This window comes from Ambystoma mexicanum, chromosome 6q (genome assembly GCF_040938575.1).
Source record: "Ambystoma mexicanum isolate Mex_15411 chromosome 6q, UKY_AmexF1_1, whole genome shotgun sequence".
Classification (NCBI taxonomy): domain Eukaryota; kingdom Metazoa; phylum Chordata; class Amphibia; order Caudata; family Ambystomatidae; genus Ambystoma; species Ambystoma mexicanum.
Window position 1 is genome coordinate 618,984,363 of NC_090937.1, and position 18,096 is coordinate 619,002,458.

Consider the following 18,096-nt stretch of genomic DNA (forward strand, 5'->3'; position numbering starts at 1 on the left):
TTCCTCTGACTCCTATCTATCCCTATAAAGCTGCCCCACCTGCTGCAGTCTGGCCACATCATGCATATTTTGAAGGGGGTCCACTGGCGTCCCGAATTCCTATACTACCTTCACACGATTTGCATCAATTACCAAGCCCTAACAACCAACTCCCATGATGCTTGGCATTACAACTCTACATTTTTTAAGGGCAATGCAGCCCAGGAGCCATGCCATCACGTGACTAGAAACTAAGAACTCCAGCTATGCCTGTGGACGGCCAATGAGCATACCCATCAACCCCAGACTTACCTCCTTGCTCCTACACTTCAGGAAATACATGAAGACCCTGATATCAAACAACCCCTGACTGATCACAATTCGGAAAAGGAATTTGTTGGTGCCCATGACCAATAGCTATCGCTTCTGTTGTATCTTTAGCCCTCTTTTTATCACAGCGTTCAACTGCTTTGAACAGAGTTTGACGTATAAATCCTGAGCATATTATAGCCATTTTGAATGTATTAATAACCACATTGAATACATTGGTAAATCATATGCACTAATAGTGCAAACGTAGTTTCTTGGCTTGGGTTTAATTCAGTTGCAAACAATTGCCTGACCATTTGATTTATGCATCACCGATAATTTTATGAATCTGACTCTAGCGGGCATACCTATCAGCTCGTCCAAATGTTTCGAATCTGCAAGTCACAGCTCTCTGGATGTTTTATATTATGACCCCCTGATCCCTCACCATTGACTATGTTGGCGAGGGCTAAACGGGATTTGTAGTCCAAAACATCTGGAGAGCCAAAGGTGTATACACATGTTGATAATGTGCCAGCAATATTGCTGATCAGTATGCCCATTAAAGCTGCTGGAGTTAAACTTGCTTACTTGTTGATGTTGATATTGATATTGATATTTTATTTATATCGCAATTGCACACAAATGTTTCTTGTTCTTCTGATAATGTATGGTTGCTATTTTATAAATATATGTTATGGGTGTCTCCACTAGTGGCATAGACAATGGGTGTGATAATTACAATGGAATAATTTCAGTGTAATGGCCCAGAGCCGAAGGTGAGGGTCATCAGTCTGGAAGGGCTTTCATCACAGCTAGTAATGACCGCTACCAAGTTCTATATCATGATAAGCATGTTGTGTTCACCTTATGAGGTGCTACGTATGGGGTGATTGGGTCCCTAATTATAAAGTATCCTGTCTGTCTCTGCCAACTACCATGAGTGCAGGTACTGATGAAGGTTGGAGAGGCACAGAGATCTGCAGATGCGTACAGGTAAATAGAGCAAGGAGACCACACAAGCCTCAGCACTGTGTGTGCACACTATTGATTCCCACTACATTCTTTTCACCCTTCCAACAAGGAGGGACTGGGGACCAAAAGTGGCAATGGAAATGTCTTTCAAAGTGGCCCCTTACACTGGGTAGCAAACCCAGCCCCTCTAAGAACTGTTTGTAGGGTGCTCACCCACAAGATAACTTTGAAAAAATGTGTTCATTAGTCCACTTTGAATTTTAAATGTGTTCCTGCTTAGGGATTAAAAAGTAGATACACATAGGTTGAAACTGGCTTGTAACACTTACTAAGAGTGAGCAATGAGATACTGGAAGCATTATAATAGATTATTTTGTGCTCTAGCACGTTGAAGCCTCTCATGTACTAGATGGAATTACCAGTAATGATCTCAGACCCAAATAACTGGACAGACTCAAAGAATATGGCACTCAGCTTGAATAAAGTACAGCAATCTGGTGAACAACAAACTGTAGTCCACATACTCACAATTTAATTTTGATTACACAAAGGGTTTATACCTCAATGTACGTCAGCTATGACATCATCCTATGTGGCAAACTGTAAAACCTATTGAACAGAGGGATTGGTTAAGGGAACATATATGCCTATATATCATATGCGCATTAGTAATATCACTAGGTTATGAAACAATGGGAACACCAAAGAAGGGGAGACTCTAAAATGTAATTTTCAAAATAGAGAAGTCACATATGATTGGCCAACTATTGAGGACTCCTTACACAGAACGGTGCACAACAACCAACAGAATGCAGGAGTATTGAAGGTTAACATACTTTCTTGGAACTCAAGGGGTTTTGTGAACATTATTGGAAATAATGAGACCCTAAAATCTTTCATTATTATATGCCTCCAGGAAACCCTGATGATGGATGTACCAATAATGGATGGATAGGAGGTTTATGATCCAAGCATGGCGCAAAGGGTATCCCCTATGTAATCTGTAAAATGTATCCACTGGTTTACTGTAAAGCATATTACTACTGATAGGCCTGATATGTTGGTGATCCTGTTGATGTGGGTAGATAGGGTCACAAAAAAGAGCCAAACGTGTTTACTATTTAACATACACTTTAATCCGAGAAACACCTCAATCCAGGAACTTTTGGCTGAATTTTAATTTCTTATGTTGGGGAGACTCCTGAGGGAGCTTCCATAATATTGGTTGGTGACTTCATCTCTGAATGCCTGGATAATCACTGGTATTGTAAATACAATAGGCTGGGTGTCCCAATTATAAAGAGAACTAATGTCCATCTGATCAGACATTGAATGTCTGTGTGGGACCTGACCCCACTAAATGTTGTAATCGAGTGTGATATTCCTCTGAATATCACCTGGCATAATCGACCCTCGATTATATATTTGTTTCCGTGGATCTTCAACTGAAAGGTGGTGCAATGGATATTCTACAGTCCTCCCTAAGTGACCATTCCATGATCACCTATGAGCCCCCTTTGATGACTTTTAAGCCTAAAGTACCCCTGAATCTTAGCGTTGTGATCAATCCAAGGAACTCCACGTAGGCATGTTTTTGTTCAAGAAGTTCAGCTTTATAAGAGGAAACTCAGATCGGAAGTCAGGATGTTACAAAAGTTAGTAGCTGCACCAGATACAGAGATTTGTGGACTGAAGTCCATATTTAAGAATTGGCTTTGCAGTCATAGATTTGCAATGCTGAATAACGATGCAGAGAGAATGTTAAGCTGAATTTGACGGTAATCTGGATTGATTCTGGATTTTGATTAAATCCCCAGTTATTGACTCCTACATGCAAACACAGCCGATACCAGGAACAACTTGGTTATCCCATTTTAAGGAATTGTATACTGCTGATAAAGAGGGACACGTTATTGATTACAGTGGTCCCTCTTGGTGTGGAGCTCTAAATTGGGACCTGAAAGACATAGCTAAATTGATTAAATGTAGTAAAAAACTAATGCTCCAGGTCCGAATGGGATCTCAGCAATGACTCTGAAGTCTGATGTACTGCTTTGGGCAAGAATCCTCTCGGGTCTGTTTGAAAATATTGTGTGAACTCAGCTGAGTCCACCCTCTTGGAAACTGGCCATGATCATTTTGATATTCAAGGGTGGTGATAGATTCCCCCCCCCCCCCTGAATTACATGGCAATTTCATTGTTGGATGTCGCAAACAAACTTTTTACAAAAATGCAGCTGTATGAGCTCCAAGTGTGGGCTAAAAATACTGGCAACTTGGATCTGTATCAGATGGGCTTTAAGAAGCGAGTCGGAAAGGGACTAAACAACTTTGCCTTCTCCCTTCTAGACACTTTTTTTATTGTAACTGGTTTATTAAAAACCTTGTACAAGTCAATACACAAAAGAAAATTCATTATCAACAGTACTAATATAAAACATACACAATTAAAATTACAATCCAATAAAATAAGAGACAAACAAGACCTCAAACTTGCCGTTCTTCATTATTTCATTTACAGTATCCCCAACCCTGCAGGTGCACCAGGGTTTCTCTGATTCAATCATATGATCTTTGTGATTTTCATAAGGTTTACTACGCTAATCAAGAGTTTTGATGACAATCCTTGCAAGATGTATCTCCAAATGTTTTTGTTATTCACCGAAGTAATGTTGTATACAAATCTACCAAAATGATTTACCCTAGCATCCTGCACGGCTAAACACTTGATCATTATATGTTGCAGGGATTCCCCTACACAGCCACAAAAATGACAATATGCTGTTTCCTTCAGACCTCGTATTACTAACACCTCTCCCATCAAGAGCAGATTAAATCTGAGCCTTATAAAGGTATCTTTGTAGCGACTATCGGGGCACTGACTAGGTACTTCTGGAGTACTCCCCGCTATTTGCAATCCATGCTTATTTACATGTGCAGGCTATAATTGACCCTTGTTTCATCTACGGATATCCAATCTTTATCCATGATTTTACTCTTTACCAGGCCAGGATTCTTCAGCAATAGAGCTAGGGGGATCTCATAGTAATTCATAATCCTCTTACACTTCCCTTGGAACTCAGGAAGAACATCCCCCTCCCCATTCTGTAACATATGGCTTCCCATAAGGGCTTACAGGGAGTTTTTTGTGCCAACCAGTAATTTTAGATACAAAGAAGATGGTCCTATTATCCAACTCTAGATTGTCCCTTCTAGAAAAAATTTCTAGACCATACGATAACACCAGAATCACCTTAGATCTATAAAATTGGACAAGAGGTTTCATAGTGAAATGACAATATTTCTTTGCAATAAACAACATATGTGCCGCCAGTTGGCACCCTTTAACCCACAGGTCCTTTTTGAAGTTATTGATTTCCTTTGGCCTCGTCAACCCAAACCACAAATATTTAATGGAAGGAAATACAGGTATGCCCAAACCACCCACTGACTACTGGAATTTGCCCAATTTATGTTTGCTTCCTTTGAAGCACATGATGTTAGATTTTTTGGGGCTGACCATCAGGCAATTTAAAGTTACATATTCCTCAAAACACAAAAGTAGCTTCTGTAATCCCACCTGTGTTCTGTCCAACAATAAAATGTCTTTCCTGTATGTGACACAAAAATGTTTTTCCTCATTTAATTTGGGTGCAATAAACACAGCCACCTTCAAGTCAGCTAAATACAAATTAAAGAGGCACGGGGCAAATACGCACCACTGCCTCAGTCCCCAATACGTGTTTATAGGTTTTGAGATGTCTCCCTTCGAGTTCAGTCTTACCTTTATAACCAAGCCCTCATATAGTTCGACAAAGATCTTCAAGGTGTAAGCCGCTATTCCCCAATTAAGCAGTTTGGCCCAAAGCCTCACTCTGTCCACACTATTGAACACAGGGTTTAGATCTATACTGCCCATATATAGAGGGTCATGTCTGGTCTATATGCAAGATCGATTCATGATTGAATGAGTAGGCAGCTTGCATCCATACCGGTATCTCACCTGAAGCCCATTTTGTAATGTGAAAGTATCTTGCTGTTTCTGTACCAAGCCTCAATTTCAATTAGGGCACATTTTTGCAAAGCTCTTGCTTTCAATGTCGATCAGGGCTATCGGTCGGTAACTGGTTGGCTCCTTACAATTTCCCTTTTTATAAATTGCTATCATTATTGATCAGGCCCACGATCGTGGGATGGTTTTGGTATTAAGGACATTTTGAAACAGTATGCATAGCACATTGCCCCACATTGTCGGGCCCTGTTTCAACATTACATTACTCAGGCCATTTAGGCCGAGTGCATGGGAATTTGACACAGATTTTATAATTATCTCCAAATTCTCCACCGAAACATCTAGATCCCAGGCTGCACTAAATACCTTGCATTTTTCTAGATGTGTCCCTCTATATAATTTGGCAAAGTGGTTCACTTTTTGCGCTCTGAAACACTTGTGTATGAGCGCGATAGAAATAAAATATCAATCAATCGATCACCCATTCCTCTTCCGAGATTGGGTTTAAGATAACTTGCTCTATCATCCCCTTCCTCTTATTTACTAGGGTCCAGGCGTTTTTGCTGTTTTTGAGTAACACTGCCTCCAACATGGCCTCGGCATCCATTTGGAGAATGAGACACTTGTGGCATTTATGGCAATTTTCATATACTTGTTTTTCTTTCCTTATTAAGGAGATCTTATAACAAATATGGGAAGGTTCTCAACTCCCATGTCCTTCAATTTTGTCCCAAATGTTGTTGAACCCCAGAAATCCCTAATAACCCAATTCATATGTTCCAGGTCCTTCTGACTCCACCCCAACCTGTTCTTTTGGGTGTTTAGTACAATGTTTTTACAGTTTGTCGTTGCCAGGGATACTATCTTTAAATTGAAATGTAAACTTAGTTTGCCGTGGTCACTGATGGGGCACGTAATTATTTTCAACGTAGTTGCCTCGCAGCATATCATCTCAGAGGCCACTGCGTAGTCCAGCCATGATCTAAGTTCATTTCTATGTCATGTAGGTTCCGCCGGGATATCTCTTGATGTTTGGCCATTTAATATTGTTAAACCCCAGCCTTCCCAAAAGTCCCTCCAATAAGTAACTTGCTCAGTTTGTAAGCATGCATAGGAGCTTGCACAATTCGACTGGTCGCCGAACTCCACTGTGGGTGGGAAGCAATGTGAGTTATAAAGTCCCCCACCGTCAAGACATCAGACTTAAAAAGTTCCTTTTAAGTCGTCTAATGCTGCCAATATGTCCATAATATCCCAATGAACAGGAAGCCAATGCACATTAATCAAGAGGATATCATTACACACTAAGTTCTGGTCCAACTCCAGTAACACCCTCAAGATTCCTCTCTGGTTGCCCTAGATAAGGCTACCCTTCATCCCCACCCCTTGTTTAATAAAGGTACACAAGCCTCCTGATGGTCTATCGGCATTAGATCCAATAGCCGCTTGTAGGAAACAAAGATAACCGTCCCAGACCAGATCGCCCATGGCACACATTTCCTGGAGGCCAACTATTGTGTATTTATCTAATGATTCCATTTGTTTTGCATCATTTACTAATTTGCATAACCCCTAATGTTCCATGCTACCAATAAGAGGCACTATGGGGGAATGTGTCATTCAGTTCCCCTATGCTACGGACGCTGATATTCTCCTAGACCCTGATGTCAATGGCCTGATCCCTGATTCAAGGAAGTAATCACAGATAGCTAATGGATATTTTCAGAGTCCACAGTGACCCCCCCCTCACTGATCCCCAACTTCCCTTTCCCTGTATTCCCAATTGATCCCATTTTTCTACCTTCCCCACATCAATGGAAGTTACCACAAATCCCTAGTTCAACAATTTATCACTTTTGAAAAGTACTAGAACCAGGACCAGTTTCCATTGAAGTGCACAATTGAGCAGTTGAAGTTTGATTTTTCTGGAAATGCCATCCTCACAACACCCTCAGAGCAAATAGACCCCAAGTTTGGTTTCTGAGCTAAAATCAGAAGTACATTGTTTCAGTTCAAGTATAGGTTCTTTCCCCTCCAAAACATATGCTTAAACATAAATTGGAGGCCCTTCTTTGTTTGTTCCTCCCTTTCTCCTTCCACCATGGGGTAGATCCGGTGTGTTGGCTGTTGAGCTCTTCCATCTTCGGATTCTCAGGTTTAGACCATCTTGAGGTGCTTAAGGAGGTCATCAGATTTCATTTACACCCCTTTCCCTGCGCCTCCCAGGCTCAACCCCTCCCCTCTTAAATCAGGTTGTTGGGTGCCATCATACACAGGTTTGTATGATATGATATGATATGATATGGTATTTGTAACGCGCCTATACACAGGTGTTTCAAGGCGCGACGAGGCAGGGAGGGGAGGAACAAGGGGAGACAAAACAAACGATCCTACTAGGCCAGGTGTCATTCAGATCGCGCAAGTGCAGGGGTGGGGGAGGGGGGAAAAAGTGCAAGGGGAGGGGGGGAAGTGCAGTAAAGGTAAGTGGCGTAAAGTAATAAATAAAAAAGGGCCAGCTAGTGGCAAGTGCAAGGTAAGTGCAGAACAAGTGCTGGGGAAGGGGGGGGCTGTAGGGATACAGAGACAGTCCCGTAGTGCAGAGGGGTTCCAGGGGATCAGTGACTGGGACATCAGATCACTCAAATGTACACATTCCTGTACTGCTTGCACACCCCCGACCTGAGGGTTTGGTTTACTCCTTACTTCCAAAGACACTCCCCTTGGTAAGGACCCTCCAAACTCCTTTACGGATCGTGCTGATGACACACCCTCTATTCTACCCTCATTCCACTGGGTTGTCTTTTCCAAGGCCTCGGTAGCACCGTCCTTTCTCTAGCCTAACGCCCTCACATCCATACTACCTCCTGGCCTATGAACATCCATGATGGTTCCTACTTCTGACACCAACTCTCTGTCCATCCACTGCTCACTTTCACAAAAGGCCATCCTATAACTTAAAGTAGCTTCGCTGGAGCCCCTCAATATTCTAAACCTTTCCATATGCCCCCCCACCAGCTTGAACCGATGAATCAACCATAAAGGCCGAACCACTGGGTCCGGAGTTCCTAGGCATCAAACTCGGGGATAAGTACATTTTCTCTGTTGATGGAAGGTTGGATGAACTTCTGCCAGGCTGTTTAGACCCCAAAGATCTAAGCTCGTTTGAGAAGTCGTAGTTACAAATGAGGGTTTTAGCGCGATGTACCTCGCCTCTCGCATTCCCCCTTCCTTAGAAGCCTCAGTTTGTGGCATGGTGGTAGATTGTACCACAATGTTCATGCAACCCCACCACCACATCCTCTCCTAGTTTCTTGCAATTAGGCATCCTGTCTGTGGCAAAGCCCCTGTCCACAGGTCATTGGGGACAATGCACACTATCTTCCAGTAATGGGGAATGGCAATCATCTTTTCTTTGGACCAGGTTTCCCATTTCTGCTCCCTGTGAGGCCCCCAAAAGACAATTTACAAGAAAAAGATCAGGTTGGGGTGTTCTTCATTTTAGTACCTTTCCATTCTTTTGATTTTTTTGTATTCAACACCCCTCCTTGAGCCCCCCACTCCTCATTTTAGTTATGGCAGGCAATTTGTCACATTCCTCTTCCGAATCACCCCTAATGAGGATGGGAGAGGGGGCTTCCTTCCCATTGTGCGGGCATGTACGTGATTCTTCAATTGTATCCTGCATATTTTGTGGCAGTGGGTACTGCAACACAGACAACTCCTCCAGCTAGGTGCTAATGTTTGCCAACACGATGAAGTGTATCCTTACCTAGTCCCATATGTTGTCATACAACGTGACAAATGAGCATTTTTAAAGCAGACAGGGCAGGGGAGGTCAAATGGGGGGCAGGGCAGGGGAGGTCAAATTAATGCACTCGTCCACCTCTTGCAAGGTGTGGTGGATGTTGCTGTTCCCTTTTAAATTGAAAGTTTGATACACTGAAGAAAGGTTGGCCTCCCATCCCTCTTTCTCCTCTTTTTACAAGACCATGAAGAGGTCTGTGGGCGAAACTTGCATAGAAGGATCACATGTGTGATTACCTATTGTGTTACCAAAGCATCTTGCTGCTTCTCAAGAAACGGAGTCCATATGTTCAATTAGACTAAGATCATGGAGTTCATGCATGTGGGTTTTGTCCAGTCGAGGCATTGTTTTCACCCCAACCACTTTGTTTACTGCAGCTGCTACTTTAAAAATGTCTGTAATTGTCTTGCCCGCAATAGGGCACGTGAATGGGTGCAGAGATGAACTGTGACCTTGGAACCCACTAGGGTTTTTTAAAATATTGTTTTCATGCTTAGGACGTGCGCTAAAGCACACAATTTCCTCCTTTGCATGACACTCTTTAATGAACACTCAATTTACCACTACTCCAAGCATACAATCATGCTCGACATCAGAGTTACAGTTTTTATCATCCAAGGTAGTCGGATGATCGCAGGTGCAAGCTGCCTACTCGTTCAATCATGAATCGATCTTGCATATAGACCAGACATGACCCTCTATATATGGGCAGTATAGATCTAAACCCTGTGTTCAATAGTGTGGACAGAGTGAGGCTTTGGGCCATGTGTATTTAGTGGTTTAGCCGGCGCTTCCAGCAATTGGCTTCTTAGACCAGCACGTGAGGCCATGGTGAAAACGATCAACAGGACACCCACCATTGCCTGGGGTCTTACTAGGTCAATAGGGCAGAAGGAGACCAGGGTCTTATCAAGAGAAGGAGGGAAACAAAAACACACTGCCAAAAAATGGATGGCTGAAGATACACGACTCAAAGGACTTCCATCACATAGTCACCATGGTGAGTTGACTGACCATGTATCCTCACGGAAGCACCCTCTTGACCAGATGTTAGGGTAGGGCATGGTTAGGGGAAAAAAAGATTACTTTAGAGGCTCAAAGCACCAGGCCCGCAGTCACCTCCAGAAATCGTAGCAGAAAGGATCAATACACAGTTGTAAGTAAAGAAGTAGGCTTTGACCAGCTGGCCAGGATACAAACATTTACACTTGCTCACAGCAGAGGTGAAGACCAAAAAAGTACCTGGAGTGCTGAAGTGCCGTCCAACTCTATAGACTCCCTCCGACCACCTCTGACCTCTTAGCCACTCCACTTCTCCGCTCTGCATTCCGCCGTTCGAATAGGGTTTTAAACTCCTTGCAGCAACACACAGGTTTTAGCCACAACTGCGGCAGTAGACCATGAAAATAGACCACCTCTGACCACTTACCCACTCCACTTCTCCACTGTTGTATATTTTATGTAGATTTGGAGTCTGACTGTATTTTCTTACCGAAGAGTGGTAGTTTGGTAATAATTTATCCTTGCATTTAGATTGTGTTTGGCCTCATATCATTCTAGTGACCATACCTTGTTTTATTATATTGGTGAATCTAGTAATTTGCAATACTGGTGGTATTTTGTGGTGATAGATCATTTAGTGGTGAGCATAGTTTCCTTCCCTGTATTACAATCCCATCATAAACAAAACCTTCCTTTCTATTAGAATACCTCCTAGTGATCTATAGAGGGCCTTGGACCTATACACATAAGGGAACCCAACACTTTTATATAGAGTGCCACCTACAGCCTGTGGCCGGTATCACAAGCTTATCTACACCAGTGATCTATGCCCATAGGCATTGCTGGCTCATGGACCTCCAGCAATCTATATTTGCGGCTCTCTCCCACACACAACTTTCCTTCACTCGCCTCCGAAGAACAGGTCCAGTCAGCATGAGCTGTCCCTGTTATCTTGGTGTCTGGGATGCACAGCAAAACTTCCAAGCCAGTGCCCGTGACACCAAGAACATCTATCTCCAGAGCCCATCCAACACGAACTGACTTCCCCCTGTCATATTTCCATTAGAAAAACTCAGAGCCTTCCCACATGTGACGTGACACATCTGCAGAAACTTCCTTCCAATCATATTATCAGAAAATGTATTCTTTTAAACCCTCATGTCCCAAACAATGGAAGTTTCAGATTATAATAACTGTATCTTTTTTGATTTCCTGCTGCCTTCCTTTCTGCTTTTTGCATTCAACACAGCAAGAGAAAAGAAGAGGAAAATAAATCCAGTGCACGTTTAAAAACAAATTTCAAAATATGTATTTTCACATCATTTTGTCTATGGGACTACATTGTAATGTTAATGAGTTAGCATTAGTGATTAGTAATTGTTAATTAAAGTTAGTCAGTTATATATATAATGTAAAGTAGAAAAAGAAGGACAGGTGCGCACTCTGGTTCCAAGTCATTTAATCCTGATGTAAGTAATAACAGGGTTGAATCCCAACACAGTTCAAAAAATAATAACAGGGCTGAATCCCAGATGCAAATAGTCCCAACAATGTTCAAAAATTACCTGGGTTAAATCCCAACTGCTACAGTTTCAAAGCACATAAGTTAGTTCTACTCCTCCAAGTACTTTCAAGTCTCAAACTCTCATCAGGGAGGCTGTGCTAGCTGTGTTCCTTTTCAGGTGTTGCTAATTTCTTTTTTCAATTTCAGTCTCAAAGGATTCTGGTTATTGTAGTGATGGCACAAGTGTTTCATTCAGGAGACCAGGAACCAACTCCCCTCCAAACACAAATCTTACTCACAATTGGGGGAGGGGGGAAAACCATGAATATGGCTCTCCAAAGTGGGGGCATAATAGCCCCGGTGCTGCTGCCTCTGGAGCCCGGGTCTCCTGTAACATTAAGTAGAAAAAGAAGGTCAGGCGCGCACTCTGGTTCCAAGTCATTTAATCCTGATGTAAGTAATAACAGGGTTGAATCCCAACACAGTTCAAAAAATAATAACAGGGCTGAATCCCAGATGCAAATAGTCCCAACAATGTTCAAAAATTACCTGGGTTAAATCCCAACTGCTACAGTTTCAAAGCACATAAGTTAGTTCTACTCCTCCAAGTACTTTCAAGTCTCAAACTCTCATCAGGGAGGCTGTGTTAGCTGTGTTCCTTTTCAGGTGTTGCTAATTACTTTTTTCAATTTCAGTCTCAAAGGATTCTGGTTATTGTAGTGATGGCACAAGTGTTTCATTCAGGAGATATATAATGTAGTTCTTCTATGCATGAGGTATTCAAGAGAAAGAACAACAAATGTGTGCACTTTACTCTCTGCAGCTTCACATTGGGCTTTGGATGCATTAGGAATTCCATACCTTGCATGCCTCCAGCCACATAGTCACATGTTATACTGGCAACATAAAAATGGCTATATGTGTGTGCCACATCATTGCTGGTAACAAAATGCCATCACATTTATTGAAGCGCTATATACTCTAAAGCGCTACAAATATTATAAAGCGCTATATTTATTACTACATACCCCTCCTTTTTCCGACAATTTGGCAATAGTCAAATCCACAATTGGAGGAAACTCAACTTGTGCTCCTCTTTCTCTTTCCATCACAGCAACTCAATAAAATGAACATTCAAACTTTTCATAATAAATCACTGCCTAATCACCATAAAAGCAAAATCCATCTCAAGTGGGTCCATAGGTTCTTATAAAATATTGTACACTTTTCTTCCAACTGAAGTGTTCATAGTCCAATGTCCAATGTCTTTGGTTAAGTGTGAAACAACATTTTAAGTTCAATAACAAAATAATAAAATAAATAAATAATTAAAGCAAAGAATGAACATAACTAATTAAAATTATTAAATAAAACAATAACGTTGTGGGACTCTATCGCCCCTTACTTCCAGTATGCATCGGAAATAATGTATCCACAATGCTGCAGGTTCAGTTCAACATTGTTCCATTAATGATGTCCACCTCTGAGACGTCCCGACCATCAACTTCACATCATCTGGTTCATTTGGTGCATTCTTTCATCCTGGCACTCATGGATGCTTTCCATAAGAATCATCTCTTTTGGCCACCCAATTACTTTGTCTTCACTTTTTTCCAGAGGCATTACTTGATCTTCATCCCGCGGACTCCATGACCTCATCACCTCCTGTGTCCTCCGGTTCTGTGACCTCCGACCTCAAAACACAGTTAATCTTTCTAAATCAAACAGAAAAGAGACATATTAAGTACATAGCACAATACCAATTTCACCCTTTTGCCCTTTTGCCCTTTTTCTTTGGTCTCTGAAACTATCTACATGTTAGAGAGAAAACAAATATATACACAAAACATCCTTATTCATTAAACATAGTTCAACCTTGTAATAAAATAATACCATCTACTTCAGCCACCTTTTTGTTAATGTTTATCACCTATGATATTTTTATTTACATATATTTCATAACAAGAATTACATCTATTTTTATTTCTCTGGTATTGGATATTATGAAGGGTACTATGTGTTTTTCTTTCATGTATTCAGGGCACTTGAGCTGTTTCTACTTGCTCAAGCCTCCTGACTTCATGTTTGGGATGACAGGGCTTAATTTGGTTAACAAGAACAAATTGCTCTGTTACTGTTTCACCCTCTGTTCTTAATATTTTATAAACCACTGGAGACACCTTATATATGATTTGAAATGGCCTCTGCCAGGCCGGCAATAATTTAGAATTTTTCTGTTTACCTTTTCCAAAATGAAATGTATATACCTGATCCCCTACACTATACTCTTTCACAGATGTCTTTTTATCATAATATGATTTTGCACTGTCAGCAGCCCTTTCCAGATTTTGCTGCACAAAAGCAAATGCATGTTTTAAATGCTTCCTCAGTTCTTCCATATATTTGTGAACTGTAGATGTGCTTACAAGAGTCTGTTCATGTGTCCTGTATAACAAGTGTTGTGGCAAAACCATTTTCTTACCTGTCAATATCTCATGAGGGCTGATACCTGTTGCTTTGGCAGGAGTTGATCTGATTGCCATCAAAACCAGAGGTAAGCGTAAATCCCAGCTGGAACCTGCCTCTGCTACAAACTTCTTTAATATATCCACAACAGACCTGTTGCAACGTTCAACGCCCCGAGAAGAGGCAGGTCTGTATGCAATATGCAGTTTTCTTTTTACCCCCAGTATCTGCCACACCTTACTCATTAAAGTGCTTGTAAAATGACTTCCTCTATCTGATTATATTCTCTGTGGTAACCCAAACCTTGAAAATATATGATTTACCAGTAAAGTGGCTGCTGTTTGCGCATTACAATCTGGTGCAGGAATACACTCTTACCATTTTGACATCAAACAAACCACACTCAAAATATAACGATTCCCCCTGCTCGACCTTTTTACAGGCCCTACATAGTCTATTTGCAAATCTGACCATGGAAGGGTTAACCCTCTTTTCATCAGTGGAGCTCTATGCATTGGTGAAGTGGGTTTAAATTGGGCACATATTAGACACCCCCTAGTATATAATTCTACATCTTGGGACATATGTGGCCAGTAAGCATAATCTTTCAGTATCTCTAATGTTTTTGTGAACCTCTGTGTCCTGCAGTTATTGCATCATGTGCATGGTGTAGCATTAGCCCTCTGAATGAAAGGGGTACCATACACTGTATTTGTCCTGTTATGGATTCCCTAATCATGAGTCCATCCTGTAGTCTGATTTGTTTTTTATTCTTTAATAGCACCCTCAACTCTTCTTTTCCCGCACAATCATTTTCAGTTAAAGGATTTTGTTCAGGCTCTATCAAATGATTATAATAGAGTACCAAAATTGGATCATCTTTTTGTGCCTTAATCAGGTCTTGATCTTGTGTATCATAACTCCATTGCACTACTTGTTGTTCTACCTCTTTTGGAACCTTAGAGCGTGTAACTTCATCAATCTGTATTTCACCAAGTAAGTGTTCAATAGGTAGCAACTCTCCCATCAAAGCCCCAATTTTGGCTAAATGATCTGCCTTATCATTTCACTCCTTATCTTCTCCTGGAGTTTTTAAATATCCACAAAATTTCCTCCAGTATATTGTTAAATCATTCTCTGACACTAATTTGTCTATGGCCTGTATCATTTTTGCATGTTTAAGGAGCTTTTGTTGTACGCAATCATGCCTCTTGCTTTCCAGCCAGGCAAATATTCCACAAAGCTATTTTGTGCATAATCAGAATCAGTCAGCAGGACAATTTCACTAAATTTATTATCAACTGCAGTAGTAATTGCTTTATAAATGGCTTCCAATTCCGCTACTTGAATGCTCATAGCCCCAATTCTCATCCCTATACTGGGAATGTCTTCACATTTCACCAGACATTTCCTATTCCTGATACCAATTGTTTATTACTGTCATTTTCAATGTGAAAAGCACAACCGTCATCATATACAGTTGGCAAATCCTTGCATGTCTTTTCATCAAAAGCTTTGTGTGGTGATTGTTCAAACTCCTGTAAACTAGATTCCACTTCTACTTCATTTGATACATGTTCAGCTGCACACTCATGTAAATCTGCCAATCCTTGAGCAACTGGGCTGTTTTTATTTTGGCCATATTTCGCTTCCACAGGAAAGCCTTGTAATGCCAGTGTTCATGAAGTAATTCTGGACTGTGCTAGTTTGCCTGACCTAATCCTTTTACTATCCAAAAATTGCAACGGCTGATGATTTGTTTCAATGATTACCTTTTCTCCCTGAATAATGGGGCAGACATGCTGTAATGCCCACACAGTGGTAAAAAGGGCCTTTTCACATTCACTGAATTTATCTTCAACTTGAGAAAATGCTTTACTTGCATAAGCAATGGTTTTGTGATTCAAATCATGTTTTTGAGATATCACTGCTGAAACACAATGTTCAGAGAAACCTATTTCTATAAAGAAATCCCTGTTCTTTATGGGGTGTGCTAAGCTTGGTGTCTTTATAAGACATTCCTTTGATTTAGCCACTTCCTCAGATTGCTCTTTTTCCCATTTCCAGGGTGTATTCTGCTTCAGTAGTTTAGTCAATGGTTGAGTAATTTCAGCATAATTTTCAATACATTTCTTGTTATATCCTGTCGTTCCTAATAAACTTGTTAAACCTTTAACATTTCTAGGGTTTTTTAATTTCTGTATGGCCTCTACCTTTTTCTTTTGTGGGTTTAGTCTATGTTCAGTCACTTCATGGCCTAGAAAATTTACCTTTTTCTTGCACCATTGTGCTTTCTGTAAAGATACTTTGGCACCTGCCTTTTGCAATTGGCCAAGAACATGTCTAATTTCATCAAAATGGCTTTTTAAGCTTTCATTTTTTATCAGGACATCATACACATAAACTATAGTTCCTCTTTCCGCTGCATCAGGCATAGCCTTTCTCAAAAATATACCAAACTCACTCCCACTATTGACGTACCCGAATGGTGTTCTAACCCATGCGTATTGGGTCTTATCAAATGAAAATGAAAACAAATTCTGAATATCCTCTGCCAATGGCACACACCAATATTCAGATGTGAGATCTAATGTAGTAAACACCTTTGAGCCATGCACCTGAGCAAGACCTTGATCAATGAATGGCAGTGGCTATCTGGATACTGGCACTCTTTTCTTTAATTCTCTCAAATCTGCACACAGACGCCATTGACCATTTGACTTTAACACACCCAAATAGGAGTGTTGGATGTACTATGAATGGGCCTAATAATTCCCAGAGACTCCAAGTTTTTAATTATCTCTGCCAATGACTCTAAACATGCCAGCGGTAAACGGTACTGGCGCACAAATACTGGATTTCTACTACACCCTTCCGGTAATGTGGCAACATGTAAATAAGTTAGGCCGCAATCATATGAATCTTTAGCATAGACATCTTTAAATTCTATAAATATTTTCCTCAATTCATTTTTATCTTCATCGCTATCGCATGCATCTCCTAACAAAATCTGCTCCTCTACCATTTTTGAGAATTCTGGGAAATCCTCCAGTGGAGTGATCTCTATGTTTTCTTCCAACTGTGTGGCTGTGTCCCTCTGTAAAGTTGCCACTTTTAAATATTTTGGCATTTCAGCTTCCACTTCAATGTGCTGATTTTCTGTTTCGTTTTCATTTAAGTCATATATTATATAATCCTCTGGATGACAGCACACTGTCTTGTTTGAATCATAAGGGTACACAGATTGAATTTTAAAGATCCCTTTGGGCTGAGAATCCAGATATTCTGGCAATACACTCCCTGCATCTACATACCTTTCAGGGATATTTCCAATTACCATGTTATTGAAATCTGCAGTATAATGTGATTTTTGTATGGCCATCCCTAATGAAGAATTTTCCTCTAAATAAATATCCTGATGTCCTTTATTATTCATATGAGAAAGTGTGCTGTCAGCTTGCATGTTGTTGGAGGGTATCTAATATAATATAGATTGCTGGAGGTCGATGAGCCAGCAATGCCTATGGGCATAGATCACTGGTGTAGATAAGCCTGTGATACCGGCCGCAGGGTGCAGGTGGCACTCTATATAAAAGTGTTGGGTTCCCTTATGTGTATAGGTCCAAGGCCCTCTATAGATCACTAGGAGGTATTCTAATAGAAAGGAAGGTTTTGTTTATGATGGGGTTATAATATAAGGAAGGAAACTATGCACTACTAAATGATCTATCACCACAAAATACCACCAGTAGTGCAAATTACTAGATTCGCCAATATAATATAACAAGGTATGGTTACTAGAATGATGTGAGGCCAAACCCAATCTAAATGCATGGATAAGTTATTATCAAACTACCACTCTTCTTTTGGCAGTAAGAAAATACTGCCAGACCCCAAAATTACACAAAATATCCAACATATTTTTTTACATAACTTCTTTATAGTTGACATTGCAGGCTGTTCTCCATTCTTGGACTTTCAAGGGGGTGTAGGTACACCATTATCTTCATCTGGAGTAACGGATTACCCTTGTTTTCAATTTCT